Here is a 17,987-nt window from a genome sequence, read left to right as displayed (position 1 = left end):
AGGTTGAGGCTGCTGTAAGATTCATGGGAAAGTACACCCAGAATTAGTAATTGTGTGCCCCATATGCTCATGCCCCTCAATTCAACATCCACCCCTATTCATTATATTTCTAGGGAATATAGGTAGTTAGTAGACACCATTTATCAGAAAATGAAGAAATAAAAGTGAATAAAATGAACATAACACGTTTATGTGCTGCCCTCTAGTATGTTTTGCCCTAGACAGCTGCCTGTATTGCCTCGATGGTAAACACAGCTCTGCACATCATCATCTATTTATATAGCGCCGCTAATTCCGCAGCGCTGTACAGAGAACTCACATCAGTCCCTGCCCCATTTAAATTCTCTAACATACACACAGAATAGGATCAATATTGATAGCGATCAATTAACCTACTGGAAACTGGAGCACCTGGAGGAAACCCACAGAGAACACACAAACTCCACAAAGATAGGGTCCTGGCCGGGAATCGAACTCATGACCCCACTGCTGTGAGGCAGAAGTGCTAACCACTGAGCCACCATGAACATATGAGTAATGTGTAATATTCAACCTGGTAAAATAATTTTCCAGCACCCGATTGTTAATAAAAAAAAATGGAGGTTATAGTGAGCTCTGGCAAATCCCCATTTGTATTCTATAGCAGTTGATGCACAAGCAATATCTAGAGATGGGATACCCAGATTAACCAGCCCCCAGCTAACCCAACTATTGAGGGTGAAGGAGGTCAGTTGGATGAGCATATAAAAGTCATTACTAACAGCAACAACAGAACACTGAATTGCCATATTGTCAATTTGTGAGAATATACAGTACTTTGATTTCATTTTCTTACATTATCATTATGTTTAAAGTGCCGGTAATAGCTTTCAGCACTGAGGATTCGTGCTGAATAGCTGTGAGTTCAGAGCATGTTTGATATTATAACCTGGGGCATTGAATTTTTCACTTTTATTTAGAGCGCTCCCCTAGACTATTACCAAGAAAAAAGCTCATATTGGAGTAATATAGCAACGATGCTGATAGCAAAGTCATTCCCTGGGGGCGGCTGTGAGATTAACGCACAAAACACCTGCTTGTCCTGATGTGATAAGAAAATCCCATAAATGGATGCAGTGATCTGATTAACCCTGTAGCTGTCTGGGGAACGCACAGCATTCTGCAAGTACAATCAGGGTCAAACAAGAGAGCTAACCGGCTTGGGGTACAACCCTACTGACACCCAATCATATAAGCCTAGGGGAGAATAATTCAGCATATATTGCCATTGGCTCCAGAACAACATGTCATTTATTTATTACTGTCATGGTATTAAATGTGTGATATGCAGACACATTGTAGCGATAAAAGCCACAGTGCCACACAAAATGATTTATGGACAGAACAAGATGTTTATTCATGCACAAATGCACTGCACACGTTTGACGCTTGTGCATGAATACGATCCCTGAGCCAAGAGCTGCGTCTGGTGCATGCTCTGTGGCCACTGACATGGAAGCACAAAGACAATGCTGCACCACTTGAGGCTCCAGGGAATCACTTGAAATTAGTTTGGCGCTTGCTGTGTGTAAAAGGTTTGCAAAAGAGATCAGTCATCCTGTTCTCTCGATGAAAAAAATCTCTGTGTGCTTGGGAGGCGTGTCGGGGTGACGTGTTTCACGTCATCATGGTTTGCTGACTGCTCCACGATGATGGACTCATTGCCCATCGTCATACAGAGGGATTGGTGTGTCGTGGTTATGCCTATTCTTCATTCCCACTCACTACTCCCACCATCCAGGAGAACTGCAGACTTTCTTGGGAGTCCAGAATGACTCTCAGAAATCCAGGATCATCCCGGATATTCCCTCAACAGGCATCAGACCTACTCATTGAATTGATAGTTAGCGGTTTCATGAGTATCAGTACAGCCAGAGGCGGAACTAGCGCGCTGTTGGCCCTGGCGCAGGGAGGCGGGGAGGAGGAAACTGGGGCCCCCAACCCTCTGCACCTTCCATGCAGGGGGCCCCATTATCTCCATGTGCCCCGGAGCATGGTGCCTGCAGCACCAATGGTAGTTCCGCCACTGGGTACAGCCCCCAAAATGTCTGCTTCCCCGTATACTTCAACATTACAATCATTACAGTAGACCATCCAAGGCTACAGTGCGGTGGGGGGGGAAGAATTCAATTCCTGGCGATGTAGCACGCGGACATCGCACTGCGCATATTGTCGGCAATTACGGTAAAAATCTCTGCTCATTTATCCTCGCGCCTCTATGGGGTGTGAGAAAAAATAAGCGTAGATTTTACAGAAATCCGTAACATCTGTGAGCCACTTCGCGGCTAACTGAATTCCCCCCTACAAATGCTATCCTGAAATGTCGATGTAAGTTGGTAAATGGTAATATTTTCACAATTTCTGGCAAAACGTGAAAATGTCTTCAGTGAGATAACTACTTGCAATTGACCTTTTGAACCCCATAAAGCCTGGTATATTTTTCCCATGGTCCCCGGCGGCCATACAACATAATGGCGTTGAGAGACAATGTACATAATCTATTACGGAGCCCCATAAATGAAGGCACAAGATAACAATTAGCTTCACTCAGCCGCACAGAATTGTTTTGACCCAGAAGTTATCAGGAAGCCGCACAGTTGCCAAAACAATCCAACAGCTTTAACGCCACAATGCGAAGAATGGTTTTCAGTAGAACTTCCCCGACTGACAGCTAAGCTTCATAACTTGGTCATTTTTCAGCTTTTTGCTACAAACCCCCAGCCTATAAGATCTAACAGAAGATATGCTTGCTGTTTCTTTTTCCTATTTCCTCTTCTACTTCCTTCAGATATTCGGGATGTCATTAATCTTGAACGACTCAAAGCTTTGTCATCTTTATTGCCTCATAACCTGCCCTTGCCTAATTGCCTGTTTGACTTGATAAGGGGGCTGGTAAAAAAAAAAGCTTTTTGCCAATTACCATCCAGACTGTTGCGGCTTTGTGTAAACGTCACACTTGCTTTACATTAGCAATATTATGGCTTTTAAATAATATAACAGGTTGAACAACTACGGCTGGTGTAGCACAAATTTTTTATTCCACTTTTAAAGCTCAAATTCTAATTTTTCTAATTTTTCACAACTGGAATAATCCATTTCTATAAGTAAAACTGTTACATGATGCTTAAATCACTTGAGGGGTTTATAAAACACCGACAAGCGCCAAATAGCTCAATAAAAACACTCGCCAATAGAAATACATCAAATTTGAGCAGACCTTATCACACAGGACGTTTACCGCGTTGATTATAACCTGTAAAATGCTGCACTTTTCCATCTAAGATAAAAAACGCTATTAAAACTAAGCATGAGAGCTTCTGAAGCTGGAAAAGTGCTAGTATACAAGGTGTCTGCATGACAAAGTTACCAAATGAGTCACTATGCTAAAAAGAATGACTAGAAAATTAGTTATAGTATGAGACACAAAGTAACGACTGTCTGCCATTCTTTGCTATCCCTCTTACTATGAGTAGATAAAATCAACATCCATATAATAGGGAGATCGTAGGGATGGATTTAACTGCACTGTTCTCAGATCGTTTTGCTGCAATTCACAGGGTATAAGCACTTAGGGGCACATTTATCAATATTCACATAAAGTGAAAAGTAGTTTTCAATCCTTATCGCAATGATAAGGATTGAACTATTTCTCACATTTATGTACAGCCCTGCACAGAAACAGCAGTTCAGAAAAACTGCTGTTTCTGCAATGTAAAAAATCATACTTACCCCCCTCTTCGGAAGCACTGCCTCCAGGTCTTCTCCTCGTTCTTTTCATTCTTCAATTGCGCATGTGCAGTTCCAAGAACTGGACATGCGCACACAGATCCCCTCTCTGTCTCTGCAACGATAGTTGCAGAGAGAGAGCGCTGAGTGACAGGGAGGGATTATGTGATCCCTCCACACATGCGCTGTCCAGCTCTGCTCTTCGGAGCAGAGCTGACAGCATTAGATTTCTTCCATTCCGATGATGTACGCCAGCCTCAGCTGGCGTACATTAACATGACAAGTTCCCGAAAAAAATGTTTTTTCGGGACTTGTTAGATTGCGGCCAGGAGCAGTCACCATTCTGTTGAATGGTGACTGCTCCCAAAAACGAAGAGGAATGCAAAGCAGCAGATATCCATGATATCTGCTGCGATGCACCCTTAATAAATTTGCGGAGGACAGGAGGCACCTTGATTACCCGTTAAAAGCACTATCGTGCTTTCTTAAATACGCCCCTTACTGTACTGTACTGTACTTATCACTTATTTAGAATGTTCACAGAGCTAACCAACTTTTATTCAATCAGAGCTTTAGAATGTTCACAAGACTGTAGCAACCTGCAGCCAATCAGAGCTTTGGAAAGGTAGAACAACACTGTAAACTGTAAACTGCAGCAGAGAATGTAGCTATACACACACACACACACATATATATATATATATATATATATATATATATATATATATATATATATACATGTTAAAGTGGCAGATAAGACTCATGTTGCATATTCAAGTAGTCTGTACATAGAGAGTGCAGAGGATCTCTGTCTTTTTTTTTTTACACAGTGTAAGTCCCATCACTCTTGCACCCATTCTCTACATTAGTTAACTCGAACTTGTGTCAGGTGAGTCCCAGGTCTCCCATGGCTGCTAGTGCTTGGGAAAGACTTACCTTTAAAAGCTGTGTGCAGGTAAGCCTGTAGCCTAGATAAAAAAGCATAGCATCTGATCATGTTAGGACTGACCAGAATGGGAAGACTTTGGTGTGTACTGTTCAGCTTAGCATGTATTGCAATATGTGGAACTAACATTCCCTGTTTTTAATAAGTGTTTGGAGAGTACAGAGTATCCCAGATTTATATATATATATATATATATATATATATATATATATATATATATATATAATCTTTGTTAAAGTGGCAGATAAAATTGGTGTTAATTATTGGCAACTTGTTGTAGATATCTTAAATGATGCTTCGTGATAAAATGATGTTTTGCTATACATTAAGAAACAAAAGATACATGTAGTTAGGAGAGATATTTTTAAAACAAAGGATCTGGGTACGAGCTAGCTAACATATCACTCAGAGCCAATTCCTAATTCTGGCCTACAGTCACTGCTTTCTGATGATTACGGAAACTAACCAGACACAATGAGAGCGAATAACGCACTGACATTATTTATTCATTAAACATGCATATGCTGCTTTCCACTCCTTCCAAAAATCCAAGATTCACACTGTTCCACAAAGGATTTTGATTATGAGAATGCAAATGAGATGGACGTGTTTTGGTCCCCAAACCCCTTCCCCGGGACTCCCTTAGGCTCCGGCATATAATAAGCAGATGCTTATAACCTTGATTTGGAGAAAGTGGACTTAATGGAAATCATACACATAGCAGATTTGCTGTTTGAGTCTTTTGTCTAGAACTAACATATGATACGTTGTAACTGGGACATTACTAAAAAGCTAAAATGTCATCAATGCAATGGAATAAGGGGCATTTCTCTAATAAAAAGTACTAACGCACTTCTATATAATTAGCGAGGATGGTTTTTTTTTTATGTGTTTGCAAATTGCATCCCTGTAAACAATTGTCAATAGCTTAGATGGTGTCCAAACTTTACTGACACCTATAAAGTTTCTGTGTATCACTGTAACATGCATAGAGCAGACATGTGTTGTAGAATGTAGCAACCAATCTGATTCTATCATCCTGTTTTTATACATTGCCAATATTCCTCAGAACCGTGATGATAGAGAAAAAAAGTAAATAAAACTATTATCTATCTATCTATCTATCTATATATATATCTATCTCATATCTATCTATCTATCTATCTATCTATCTATCTATCTATCTATCTATATATCTATCTCATATCTATCTATCTATCTATCTATCTATCTATCTATCTCATATCTATCTATCTATCTATCTATCTATCTCATATCTATCTATCTATCTATCTATCTATCTATCTATCTATCTATCTATCTATCTATCTATCTCATATCTATCTATCTATCTATCTCATATCTATCTATCTCATATCTATCTATCTATCTATCTATCTATCTATCTATCTATCTCATATCTATCTATCTATCTATCTATCTCCTACCCAGGCGCGGGCTGGGAGAGGGATGGCTGGGGGGCACACAGGCGGCCGCATCATATGACAGGGGATGCGGCCGCGTCATTGATGACAATGTGTGCAATTGGACATCGCAGTAGAGTTTGATTCCCAACCATGTAATTATAATAATACATCATAATATAAATATATCGGAAATAAATTGTCTGGTCTGTGTCCGTTCTGTGTGATGATTTATTACAGTGTTCCTGCTCTTTTAAAGCAAAAAAATGTGGCATTGGCCGTAGGAATTTCAGGTTAGTAAATCACACCCATTTAAAGGGACATCGCAAAAACCTAGGACACATTCCTGGTCAGTGCTGGAGAAACTCAGCGACAGTTGTTCCTCCCGGGTCCGTCTGTTGCGGTCAGACCTCTCAAGTTTCAGTATAGACCTGACTCTTGGTAATTACACCCAAAATGACCCCCAAGTTCACATGTGCCGGGGCAGAGCTATTTTAAAAGGAGATCATCTTAAAGTAAATATTTGTCCTCCATGACTATGTAATAAAATAGCCCCAGCTGCCCAGAATATTGCCCCCTCTTACCCTTTACAACATTTCATAGGAAAATGCTGTAGTCAGCCATAAAAATATATCACTTATATATCTATCTTATCACATATAGATAATATCAGAGGTTTGTGGACAGACCTGTGTGTGTCTATGAGTGTCTACATTAGAGGTAGAGAGAATGTGGCTTTATAGCACTTACTGGACTACAACCCCCAGCATGATCTTCAGGTTAGTGCTTTAATATCTGGATATTTAGTCACAAAGGGATTATGACTTTCCGAAAAGGCTTCTGGCAGCTGTTACACGTTGTTGCAAACTCAGCAAAGATTTTGGCCAACCACCACTATTAAGTTAGCGCCTCTCCTAATGTAATTAATTCTACACCTAGAGCTTCCACTGTTACTTTTGAAAGGCTTACGACTGATATCATGACCTCCTTTACCTTCTTACCCTTATTTAACTATAACCTTAAATAACAACACGAGACCTGAGTGTGGAAAATTTAAATGATTTATTTAAATATGGTTGTGGAGAAGAGAGCAGTCAGTCCGACGTCTGCCAGGCAAAACCAAACTGTCCCAGCATTAACTATTGGGACCTCATAAACTGGGGGACAACCAATCAAACCCCTGGGTTCAAGTGGGGGACAACCAATCACACCCCGGGCGCACATATCTACCTTAGCGGGACACCATGTCCTGGTTTTACATCCTCTGGGCAGGGCCGGATTAAGGGAATGGAGGCCCCTGGGCTAAGGGGCCCTCCATTCCCCGCGAGGCCCCCAATGTGAGATGTCCGCCGCACCCCACCCCCCGCGAGGACCCCCCCAAGCACTTACCAGTCAGTGCAGTCCTCCGTCCCGGCGCGCTGTAAGCTCCTTACTGAGGAGATCTCGCGAGAGTTCATGAACTCTCGCGAGATCTCCTCAGTAAGCAGACTACAGCGCGCCGGGACGGAGGACTGCACTGACAGTACTCAGCAGCATCGATCGGGCCGGGGGCGCCCCCGCCCCCGACCGATCAATAATGCTGCTGAGGAGTTTGAAGGGCCCCCTGGATGCCCGAGGCCCCTGGGCTATAGCCCAGTTAGACCTCGGGTTAATCCGGCCCTGCCTCTGGGCTAGACGGAAAGCAACCACAGGGCAACCCACAGAGGCGGTACCTGTACCGAGACTATAGCCAATTCACTTGAAGAGAGGTGGGTTCATCGTGCCCAATACCGTAGTGTGCGCCCAAACCACTGGCCGTCGACTGTACTGCGTTTTCCAGCCACTCTCCATCCAGGATCATGAACAGCCATGTCAGCCACCAATAACTCATGCTACCATGAAGCAACAACCAGGGAGGGTGCGTGGGTAACGTCCAGAATGGCAGAGACTGATTAACTCTCCGCCCATCCCACTTATAGTCTCTGTCTCCCCCTCTCCTATGACACCAGATGGACGTACTCTCATAGTTAACTATTAAACTCCAGATAATAATCCAAATATACAGCCACAGCTTTTAAATTGCCTTCGGTCTTATTCCAGCCCTCAGTTCTTAATCTGAGCTAGCATAGCTCCGACAGACCAGCCGACCATGGCCTTATCTGTGAGGAGTTTGTATGTTCCCCTCATGTTTGCGTGGGTTTCTGCCGGGTGCGCTCCGGTTTCCTCCCACACTCCAAAAACATACTAGTAGGTTAATTTGCTGCTATCAAAAAAATTGACCCTAGTCTCTCTCTGTCTGTCTGTCTGTGTCTGTGTTAGGGAATTAAGACTGTAAGCTCCAATGGGACAGGGAATGATGTGAATGAGTTCTCTGTACAGCGCTGCGGAATCAGTGGCGCTATATAAATAAATGATGATTATGATGAGTGAAAAAGTTACATTTAAACGTATACTAATCCCAGAGTTTGATATTAATTTTTACCGTTGGCAGCAGATTTGATTGGGTGGGCCTATTTGATTTACGTAGTCTCCATACACATAATACGTTAGATATATTCAGGTAGTTAGATTCTATGTCTTGCTATGAAATGGCTCCTTGGGGGGGGAAAACAGGCTACAATTTGTGTAAAATTAGCTGCTAGATAATAGACCCCTTCCGCCTCTAGATATGGTTTTGTTTGAGAATGTTTTAAAATGTCCTTGGGGTTCTGATCTTCCAAATCAGCCGGACAAGAAACAATTATGCTGTTATTAGTGATTGTGTTGAAGAAATCATTACTAATTTATAATTTCAGTTTAAAGACATTTGAGTTAGATCTTTTTGTACCTCACTTCTTTCCTGATACACATAGAGAGCTTCTGAAATTTCTACACATCCTCCATGTCTGGCAAACAAATTGTTGCAGGAACATTAATGATCAGTATAGCGGTGTGTGTAAGATGTTATATTTTATTGATTATCAGAATGAATTTGCCCTCTCGCCCTTCTCTCCGCATGGCCTTTATTGTGTGGAAAAAGGGGTGAAGCCACGTACATTTGCGAGCCTGACTAGTGGATCGGGCTTGGTTGACAGGGGGCGTTCATATTTGCTTATTTGAAATATCACAGCACTGGGGTCATGAGTTCAATTCCCGACCATGGCCTTATCTGTGTGGAGTTTGTATGTTCTCCCTGTATTTGCGTGGATTTCCTCCGGGTGCTCCGGTTTCCTCCCACACTCCAAAAACATACTGGTAGGTTAATTGGCTGCTATCAAAATTGACCCTAGTCTCTCTCTGTCTGTGTGTGTGTGTGTGTATGTTAGGAAATTTAGACTGTAAGCTCCAATGGGTCAGGGACTGATGTGAGTGAGTTCTCTGTACAGCGCTGCGGAATCAGTGGCGCTATATATATAAATGGGGATGATGATGAATATTAGGAAGTATATAAATTGCACTCACGATTGCTTAGGCAAATGAATTCAACTCTGAATAACCCAAAATCTGACGAAAGAAAATGAACTCTTGGCTTACGCCCACTTTTGAGGTATTATGGAAACAGAAAATGTTGATCTATGTTTACGGATCTCCTCTCAGTTTGGTATATCTGTAGCAACTTGGATAGATGCAATGCAGCCTTTGACTTCCTTTATTCTGTATTGTGACAATGTTTCTTAATGTCACTATATCCTCTATGAATACTGTTGGTTTATAATTAGTTTAGAAATGACAATGTCTGCACATGTACTCTGCAGACGGAGGTATGCACTAAACAGTAGACCTGTGTCTGGGCGTTACAGCACTAGAGCACCAACTGTGAAGAACAGTACACAGTCTGCACACATTCTACTGAACCCATTCAATGCATATAGCTTTGTGACAATACAGTCACCCATTCAAATTTTACTAGTTGTCACAGAAGCCACACCTTACCTTCTTAGACCCAGCCAGAGGCCAGGGGGATGCTTGGCCTGGGGGGCATACAGGATGTGCTCTGGTCCTGCTCTGAACAATGAAGAATGGAAAAACTGTGAAAATAAATTAAGTAATGATAAATTGGGGGAGGGTTTATATCCAGAGGGTAGAACTGGCTCTCATACTGTGCTAATTAATGATAATTGCCAATTAAAGTGTTTAATGAGCTCTCTGCATGGATATGAAGAAGAGAGAGTAGAAGAGAAATTGAGAACGTTCCTCGACAGATTCAGTCTCCAAGGCCGGGGTAGGAATAAAACACACAGAGACCACCAGGATTCAAGTAGACTGAGCATCAAACACTAGACTCAAAACCATGTATAGTCAGGGATGAATTGTAATATAAGAGGAACAATAAATCATCATCATCATCATCATTTATTTATATAGTGCCAACATATTCCGTAGCGCTTATAAATAAAACCAATATGCTTATTGTTGTCATTATTGAATGTTGGAAATTTGCTTTATCTAGATATTTGTTTAAATATATCCGCTACATTAATTTACCGCTCTTATCCGCCTACAAAACCACCCGCTTTTGATGAGTTCTGAGATGTTTTTTATTAAGGGGATGGGAAGAGTTTAAGAATAATGGGGAATAAATGGGATAAAGGTAATTGGTTTGAACAGTGAAAACTTTATTGATCAAACCTTCTTAAAAGGAAAAATGAATGTTTTGCACATTGCGACCATTGCGATCAGATTCTAGCTATCATGTATCTACTACATTCTAGAAAGTGATAGCTAGACTCTGATTGGTTGATATGGGCAACACCTCCACTTTTTCTTTTAATAAGGTTTGACCAATAATGTATGTCCATATTGCAGCTATCAGACGCCCCATATAGTGGGACAGAAAATGGCTACTGGTTTAGCCTTGCACACAGCAACAGCTTACACAGAGACATGCAAGAAAAAACAGCAACAATAGGCATTCATAGATCTCCAGCATAGGGGTTAATGGAACGTAAATTGCTATTATCTAATACATATATAGTAATATTCAGAGTGTGATTTTGTGGCATTAAAAGTAGATCAAACTAATTTACCTAACAGTGAAATGGGCCTGTTGGTTCTTTTGTAAATACAATAAATTAATAATGCTCTCTCTTTGTTCACTCACATTCCATTGTTTTCATACGTTCCGTCACCCGTAAAGGGGGACATCTATGAAAACTGTGTGCACTGTGGTGTTGCCCATAGCAACCAATCAGATGCTTCCTTTCATTTCCAAAACAGCACTGCAAAAATGACAGATAGATTCTGATTGGTTGCTATGGGCAACACCTTATAGTATTTGCAAAATTAATACAGTACGACCCAGACCGGATACCTTATGCTGGGCCACTAGACATAAAAACTGCAGATAGCCTCTCTGAAGATTATGATGCAAGGATGCAGTGTAGAATGAAGAATGGATGATTTTAGGGTGGTAGCTGGCTCCACAGAACTCGGTTTCAAAATGGGCAATACATTTTTATTAAGTGACAAGCAATCTGCAGTATCAAAATGTCATGCTGTCAATTCCAATGCATGTACTAAGCTCTCTCATTGGCATTACCTGGGCAATGCATTAATTACAGTTTATCTCCCAATAACACAGAGAGGCCATCTGTTTTCATGCAAGCGCAAAATGTATGATTTATGGAAGCTGTGTAAACGAAATTAGCAAAAAGGCTGTGTGCCAAATTAATGAACAAGGTGCCTTACTCGTAATACTCATGAGAACCCAAATGGGGTTATTTAATTACATAGTGCCCCCTGTTCAATATGCTGTAACCTGTGACATACAGCAACCAATCAGATGTCTGCTTTCATATTCTAAGCTGTGATAAAGAAATGTCAGTTACAATCTGATTGGTTGTTGCAGGTTACTTGCAAAAAGTGCACATTCAACTGTATTATTAAGCAATCTTCCTTGGGGTACCCTTTTAATGATATTAAACTGTATGAATATTGGTGTGTGGTCTTATCATATAAGTGGGTTTTGGTATAGCGGAGGGCCCTGGAGATATATATGTTAATTATAATTGTATGCAGCATAAAAATGTAAAATAAGTAATGTAATTTTCTGCTTTATTTCAATATGTCATATGCAAAAATGAAATGACCTATAGCTTAAACTGATTACAGAAAGATTGCACACTAATAAATCCTGTTGATTAAACATAATTACTTTTGGCAGGTTTAGAATTTGTAACACCAATGTAGCTGAATAATGCAGGAACAATGAGAAAGGGAGTTCTACCCTTATTGTGGCATATAATATTGCTTCATAAAACCATCTGGATAATATGCGATTAGCTGACTGTAAAAAAAAAAAAATTAAAAAAATACTGTACCTGAAACAGACATTCTCAGCGTTACCCTGGGAAAAATAATTGATGGAAACTCTTAAACAAAGAACTTTGAGCAGATCAAGACATTTCAATCAGGCAACCAACACAAAACCCAGAAATGAAGGGGAGGAAATGCATGAAAGGGTTTAGGAGGGGCTGCTGAAAGGCTGCTTTTCCCATGTACAATATAAGAATTTCTGTGTATTGCAGCAAAAATGTGATAATGACCTTAATATGAGGGGACAGCTAAGTGTAGGTACTTTGCCATTGAAAAATGCTTATTAATTTGCATTTTTCATAGCAAAATATCCAAATTCATACAAAAAAAGTTTATTTTTTACAGAATTTTTAACAAAACAGAAATTTTATTTGACATATATACTGGTCAGGTGGATGTAGTTATGAAGAGTACTCAGTGAGGGGTATTTCTGAAAACCGTCCCATAGGTAACTGGGTAGGAATTTGCTGTTGCCCCAACTGTGGTAGATAATGAGTGTATGTGATTGGTTGCTATGGACAACACTACATATTATTGCACAGTTACTTGTGCACTCATTTTCATGAACGTCCCCCAATTCATAGGCAAACTGAGGCGGGATTCCCTAGTGCCTGGAAACCCCCCTCCCAGCCTGGGGCACTGTATGTTTAAGGTGGCGGGACCAGCCACTTTGCAGCTTGTGTGCAGATCGTTTCTGTCTGCACTGTTCACAGCCATCTTTCCCAAACAAGTATTGAAAGCAGCAAGAACAGGTAGGAGAGAGCAGGACAGTCTGTCAACTGTTCTGACACACTCAGTCAGGACTTTGTCCTGATTGAGGGACAGTTAGGAGGTATGTCCCTCTTCACACGGCTCTGCTCGAAAAGGGAGAGCTGTGTGCCCCTAACAGTAGTGCAGGCAGCATTGCCCATGTATATGATGGGGATAGGAAGAGTTGGAGAGCAGCCAAGCACTGTCTAAAATTATAGCCACGCCCCGAAGCATGCTGGTCACGCCCACTGGCGGTGTGGCATGGAAACCCCTCTCTACAAATCCTGCGTTTGCCCCTGCAATTCATGTACTTGCAGGCTCTCCTGGAGATGCCCAGAAGAGGGGTGATCTCCTGGACTCCCAAGATGGTCTGGTAAAGTCCCTGAAACCGGGACAGACAGAAAAGAGGTGGGTGGAAACTAGCGCCCTGGCCAACGCTCCTGGCATCATCCTGAGGCAGTAAGTGGTGCATAGCGCAAGTTGCACCAGCCCAGTCTGCCCCTGACTTCACGCAGCCCCCCCAAAACCTCCTGGAGGGGACCTCTGAAAAGTTGGTGCTCAGTTAAGAGGGAGATTTCTCACTGTCCAGGAACCCCCCAGCCTCACACTCTAATCATGTTGTCCACCAGTTCACCATAGAAGTCTAATAGGAAGGTAATAATCGACAACCTAACCATATATCTGACCAAGAGTAACATAATGACAGTTTCAGATACTATAAATAATAATGCGTTCTGTTCCTGTCTCCAATATAGGATCCATTTTAGTGGAGCATGTTGCTTAATTGGAGTGAACTTACAAAAAATGGCCGCTGCCTGTAAATTTGAGACACCTTTTTTGTATAATTACATTCAGACTGTGGTAAGTTATGGAGTAGTAAAGATCATAACTCTCAACATTGTGCCGCTGGGGGAGGGGAATTCTGAATCGCGAGACATCCCCCAAACTGCTACCCCTAAAAAGACTCTTTCATCACCACATGCACCAATGGCAGGTGCGCTGGTAGCCCGTTCCCCATGCTGTCTGTCAGTCCCTTTAAACTTGTAACATACTGAGCTAAACACATTGTTGTACACAAACACACTTGTGTAACAGCGCTGTTCTCTATAACGTGTCCTGTTTTCAGGCAGTCGTATGCATGCGGCCAATTTTATAGTTTTGTTTATGATTTGGGAATTTCTTGGTGTGTTGTTTCCCCAGCTGTGATTGCAGTACAGATATAACCACACAACTTATAGGTCATAAGACTAATAGATGCCAGAGCAGAAGACTGTGGGTCTCCGCCTGTTATGGAGCAATATTCTGTACGGACTGACAGTCTCCAAGCTCTGCAACACTGTAATATACAAAGTAGTCTGAAAGGACTTTGCATGAAGCTGTCACTATTATGTACATGTCTAGCTATACAAAATAATATTTTACAAGTGTAATAAGATAAGAACACGAATGAGGATACCTTAAGAAACGAGGTTCCTCTGCTACGATGGGTTAAGGTTAGTCTTCCCCTGTAGGTTACTCATATAATGCCATAATCCTCTTTGGGTACAAATAACCCTTAAAAATGTTAAGAGGAGTCATTTTACTCCACAGAAACAAAATTCTACACGGATTCTACCACTGAGAATGATGTTCCGTCAGGGGCCGGGGGCAAGGGGGCATCTGTCAACCAAAAACATACTGGTAGGTTAATTGTCTGCTAACAAATTGACCCTAGTCTGTGTGTCTGTGTGTGTATGTTAGGGAATTTAGACTGTAAGCCCCAATGGGGCAGGGACTGATGTGAGGGACTAATTCTGCACCGTGGCGCTATATAAATAAATGGTGATGATGATGATGATTTACCCCACGGTGTTCAGAGTGCACACTCCTCATTATATAGCTGCTTCCGTGTGAGTTCTACTCACCGGGTAAGTGGGCACTACAATTACCGCCTGCCCGGGCTGCCTCCCACTCAGGTGAGCTGTGGAGGAACAAGAGTCTTCTAAGACAGCAAGGAGTTTTTTAATGCTTCAAAAACTCTTCTGCGCAGTACTATATGGCAGAGTAGCCAGAAAGGAGTGATCTAACTCATACTTGCCAACTCTCCTGGAATGTCCGGGAGACTCCCGCATTTTGGGTGAGTCTCCTGGATTCTCGTGAGAGTATGGCAATCTCCCGGATCTGCCCACTTCCTAGTGAAGTGGGCAGAATTTGGTCCAAAATGCCGCTATTCTCCGGGAATCGCGGCATTTGGCCCCGTCCCCAGTGTAAAATGACGCTTTTGCATCAATACATCACCGGGGCGGGTCTAAAATTATGATATTTTGGCGTCCCGCCCCCCTCACGCCGACCACCCCCGGCAGGCTCCCGGAAGCCAACTTTAGAAAGTTGGTAAGTATGATCTAACTTCACATACTTAATAAAACCCTTCCTGCTGTAGACACAGTATTAGCAGGGTTTATTCTATTCCATAAGCATAACATGGAATTGGACATTATTGACTTTTGAATAATGAATACATGGTTAATCACTAGAGCAGGTCTACTTAACCTGTGGCTCTCCAGTCGTTGTGAAACTACAAGTCCCAGCATGCTCTGCGAGCTATCGACTGGCTATCTACTGGCAAAGCATTCTGGGGCTTGTAGTTTCACAGCCCCTGGGGAGAAGAAGTACAAATAAAATATATTTTATATATTTAAAAAAAATACTGATCGTCTCTGTCTTCTTAGATGACATCTTACACAATGTGGCAGATTCTGACTCACCCGTTTTTGTTATTTACAGTAAAAAAAATAAAAATTACAAGAATTCTGTTGCCTTTTTGTGGTAACTTTTTTTATTTGCTTTGTTCCGAAATGAAACATTAGGAAATCCCCCCTATAGAAATCCTGTATTTTGCCCCTGACTGTGGTAATATGTAAAGACTTTGCAGGAGAGCTGTTTTCTTAATGTGTTAGAAACAACAATCATTGTCAATTAGCGAAAGATACATGTAATGTTAAATGATAGATATACACTCATATAAAACCAACCTTTGAAGACTAACAGACCGGTTATTTATAAACTGCTAGAATGTTCACTAATTTGCAGTGTATGATTTTTTTTTATTTGTTTTTTTCTATCCAATCATAGTAAAGGAAATTAAAACCAGTTATGGAGCATTTGATTCATGCTTCAACGTGAGGTAGCAAATGACTTTCTCAACTTTATTTGTGAAATATTCTGCAGAGGATTTGACTGGTGTTTGCAGTTTGTAGCACAACTTTTATCCAAGAGTTCTGCAAATATTGAATTGACCACGGTTGCATATAGGCTATAAGCAAATGTCGTGGTGGTGTATAAGCAAATGCTGTGTTTAAAACAGGAAAAACTCATTCAAAAAGGCTTTAAAGTACAGTGATAAGTGAGAAATAAGACAGCGTAGAGGTGTCTAACTCCAGTCACTTGAGTGTGTCATAAAGGACTATCTCTCTGGATTTGGGGCAATAAAATTGCATGTTGTCACCCATTTACTGTATCATTGGAATTAGCACTGGCAGTAGCACTCTGGCAGATAATTGCTAAAGTTCATAGTACTGGACGTCTTGCACTCACCCCCTACATTCCTCCACCAGTCTGATCATAGAAACCAGCTAACACTTCATAAAAATGATATATAAACTTTAATTACACACTTGTCTGAGCAATGATGGAACATTGACACAATATGGCTTTGTGCCTAAGTCTCACCAAGCCATCCCTTACTTCCATTTTAATCTGAAATGCATTGAAACATTTTTAAGTCCATACAATAAATTTCTAAAGTGTTAGTATAAACAGCCAAAATGTTATTTTCACCAATATGGGATGTCCTGGGAAAACCGTAATGGAGTAAATCACAAAGGGCTAGATTTACTGAACTGAGGGTTTGAAAAAGTGGAGATATTGTCTATAGCAACCAATCAGATTATAGCTCTCATTTATTTAGTGCACTCTACAAAATGACAGCTAGAATCTGATTGGTTGCTATAGGCAACATCTCCACTTTTTCAAACCCGCGGGTTTATTAAATATACCCCTAAGTGGTAGAGTTATCAAACCTTCTAAAATATAAAGTGGAGGTGTTGCCCATAGCAACTAATCAGATTGCAGCTGTCATTTACTTAGTATATTCTATTAAATGATAGCTAGAATCTGATTGGGTGCTATTAGGTGATTGGTTCTACTCACATACAAGGCCACCAACAAAATTGCACCGACATACATCTCCTCACTTGTCTCAAAATATCTTCCAACTTGAGACCTCCGTTCTGCACAAGATCTGCGACTCTCTTCCACTCTAATCACATCCCAATATTCCCGGTTAAAGGAGTTTTTTCGTACTGCACCCACTTTGTGGAGTTCCCTCCCTTGCACAATAAGACTTTCCTCTAGTCTTCAAGCCTTCAAGCGTTGTCTGAAAACCCACCTCTTCAGACAAGCTTATAATATTCCTCTACCACTATCTTAATCTTCCCAGGTTATCCTATTACCACCCTCTACACAGCTAACACAAGACAACAACCCTCTGACCAACATAGTTGTGTGACTGAGCATACAGCCCACTAAATATTTTGTAACCTTTGCATTCTAGCTGGACAAATATTCAATATGATGTAGTACTTACCCTTGTGTAACAAACCATTGTCCTATAGATTGTAAGCTTGCGGGCCGTCCCCTCTCACCTCTCTGTCTGTATGTATTACCCAGTATTGTTTTATTACTGTTTGTTCCCAATTATAAAGCGCTACAGAATCTGCTGGCGCTATTTAAATAAATGATGATGATGATGTTATGGGCAACATCTCCACTTTGCTTTTTTAAAAGCTTTA

General features: G+C 41.2%; 1 long non-coding RNA gene across 1 annotated transcript in view; it reads right to left on the bottom strand.

Annotated features, from left to right (window-relative positions):
- Window positions 1–10,083: 10,083 nt before the first annotated feature.
- The window catches only part of LOC142097082 (uncharacterized), a 65,431-nt gene continuing 57,527 nt past the window's right edge, over window positions 10,084–17,987 (bottom strand). The window contains exons 2-3 of the long non-coding RNA XR_012678119.1: window positions 12,414–12,439; window positions 10,084–10,121 (exon numbers count right to left, since the gene is read on the bottom strand). This is a non-coding gene — a long non-coding RNA (uncharacterized LOC142097082). The remainder of the gene's footprint in view (window positions 10,122–12,413; window positions 12,440–17,987) is intronic.

This window comes from Mixophyes fleayi, chromosome 7 (genome assembly GCF_038048845.1).
Source record: "Mixophyes fleayi isolate aMixFle1 chromosome 7, aMixFle1.hap1, whole genome shotgun sequence".
NCBI classification, from domain to species: Eukaryota; Metazoa; Chordata; class Amphibia; order Anura; family Limnodynastidae; genus Mixophyes; species Mixophyes fleayi.
Note: the sequence above shows the minus strand (reverse complement) of the source record. Positions and strands in the feature narration are given on the sequence as shown.